We start from the raw sequence: 2,571 nt of genomic DNA, 5'->3' as shown, positions 1-2,571 counted from the left end.
CATTCTCACCTTCTTCATCTGTCTAAATCCTACCCGTGCTCTCAAGACACATCTCAAATATCATTTCAAATGTCAAATCACAAACAGGGGAAGGGGGGTGTAGGGGTGCAGGAAGAGGGGTGGAGGGTGGGGGCTGGGGAGTGGGGGGTGGGGGTGGGGGATTGGAGGTGGGTGGGTGGGTGGTGTGGGGTATCGGATGTGGGGTGGCGGGCGGGGGTAGGGGTGGGGGATAGAGTGGTAGGTGGGGGTGAGGGGTAGTGGTGGGGGATGGGAGCTGGCAGGTCAGGGGTGGGGATGGCAGGTGGGGGCTGAGGGTGTGGGGTGTGGGGTGGCAGGTGGGGGTGGCATGTGGGGAGTAGGAGGTAGGGTTGGTGGGTGACAGGTGGGGGAGGGAGAAGAGGGCATGGGGGGCGGGGGATAAATGGTGATGGAAGGAGACTTGAAGGCAGTGAACACACAATCCAATATACAGATGATGCATTATAGAATTGCACACCCGACCTATGCAATTTTATTAATGAATGTCACACAAATAAGGTTGATGAAAAATAAGTAAAAGGTGGGTCTTTTGAGGTTGATTAGGTCATGAGGGTGGAGCCCTCATGAATAGGATTAATACCCTTTTCAAAGATAGCCCATGCTAGGCTTATCAGGAGATGACTTTATATGTTATATAAATGTCTAACCACTATTTTGTACACTTGAAACTAATATTGAATGTCATCCCTAACTGAAAAAAAATTAAAGTAGTAAAACAATTTTTAATAAAAATAAAAATACAAATCAGAGTGATCTTTAAAAAATATAAATCAGATCATTTCACTCTGTGCCTAAAAGCCTTAAGCGCTCCAGCAGGGGTCAGCTCTCCAGACAGAATCATGCCTGTGAGGGTGTTACACTGCTGGGAGAGGAATGCCCTGTCTTCTTCCTCCAGTTGCTCCCTTCACTGTTCTGGTGACGTGTGGCACTGGTACAAGGCAGTACTGTGCTTCCTTGAGAGTGAGCTAAGCATCACTTTGGCTGCTTAGTTGTAGTGTGGGAGTAGACACAGAAAAAATAAAGTTAAGCCTTAAAGATTCTAACAGCATTTCGACCCACCAAATGGACCTCTATCCTCCCTTCCCTACACTCCAGCCAGCCTGGCTCATCCAGCCTTGAGGAAAGAAGGCAGGGACAGTGCTGCTCAGGAAGCCAGTGAGCATGCATGTGATCGGAAGTCTGGAGAGAGCTCCAGTTCTCTTAGGATAGAAATCGAGGGATGAATCTGCTGAAATCAGCCACCCATGAGGGGACTCTACTTTTCACTACCTGATGAGGGCATCACACCTGCATGATCCTGCCATGCTCTCGCTCCCCTGTGGCATCCCAGGGGACCCATGAATCAGCCACAACAGGAAGCAGCTCTCTGGCCTTTGAGAATCCACAGACCCTCTGCAAAGCCCTTAAGCTCACAGGGCTGATCTCAGACTACAGATCCCAGACATCTTAAATCCTGGGAAGCAGCCTCTTTTGACTTTTTCCTTCTCCTCCTACAAACAACGCCAGGTCTGTGTCTTCTGTACACTGCTCAAAGATGTGTGAGGACCCAGCAGGTGGCAGCTGGACCTGGTATACCCTGGGACATTTGCTGAGTGGCCTCAGACCCAACACTGACACTGAGCTTGAACCTGCATCAATCTGGTGTACACCACTCACCTCTACCTGGGGACTCCCTGAGCACCTACCTCATGCAACTTGAATGCTTCCAGAGACTCTTTCATTCACTGAGACTAACAGGCACCCAGCAGATGGAGGCAGACAGGGAGGCAGAGCATGGTGTGCTCTGGGACTTTTGCTGACCTGTCCCCAGGCTCAATGCTAGTAAAAGCCAGCTTTGGTGCCCTGCTTGGACCCTCCTGTGCTCACTCAGCCTCGGTAGAGGCTGTCACACATTGTGAATTGCTTTGTAGATGCAAATAGATTGCCCTGGGACAGTCACATAAAGCATCTGACATTGTTCAGCACCAGAGTCCCTCCCAGGAAGCCCCAGGACCAACACGCCCAGTGGCAGCTTCCAAGCACATCAGAGCAGGATACAATTAGCCTCACAAGCTGCATATCCAAAGAGAGATCTAGGCAGGCACCAGAACCTGCTGAGATGAAAATCGCTCCACCTGGTCAACACCTGTCAGCAGCTCATACACTGCACTGTAGGCAGGGTACACTGGTCCCAGCCAACTAGCCTGAGCATCGACTCAATACATGCATGGGCCAATAGCCATCAAGAATCAACTACCACAGGAAGGTTCACATAACATACATGGCACATCCCTGGAGCACTCAACTCAGGTGATCAAGAAAACCTTGCCACTGGGTTCCACAGGACACCTACTACACAAAGTCACACTACCAAGACTTGGGTTCTAATACAAAGAAACAAACACACAGAGGCAGCCAAAATGCAAAGAAACATGCCCCGAATTTAAGAACAGGAGACACATCCAGAAAAAATGCTAAATGAAGTGAAGGCAAGCAATATACCAGATACAGGGTGTTTTAAAAAAATGGTTGTAAGGATGTTAATAGAAGTTA

General features: G+C 49.4%; 1 non-coding gene across 1 annotated transcript; it reads left to right on the top strand.

Annotated features, from left to right (window-relative positions):
* The first annotated feature begins 847 nt into the window (after positions 1-847).
* On the top strand, positions 848-1,050 carry LOC138999026 (small nucleolar RNA SNORA74). The gene has a single exon (XR_011469294.1). It is a non-coding gene; the product is annotated as a small nucleolar RNA SNORA74 (small nucleolar RNA).
* Positions 1,051-2,571: the final 1,521 nt, after the last annotated feature.

Source organism: Myotis yumanensis, unplaced genomic scaffold, assembly GCF_028538775.1.
Source record: "Myotis yumanensis isolate MYYU_CA2020_CCGP unplaced genomic scaffold, mMyoYum1.0.hap1 SCAF_21, whole genome shotgun sequence".
Lineage (NCBI taxonomy): Eukaryota > Metazoa > Chordata > Mammalia > Chiroptera > Vespertilionidae > Myotis > Myotis yumanensis.
This window is presented reverse-complemented; position numbering and strand designations above follow the sequence as displayed.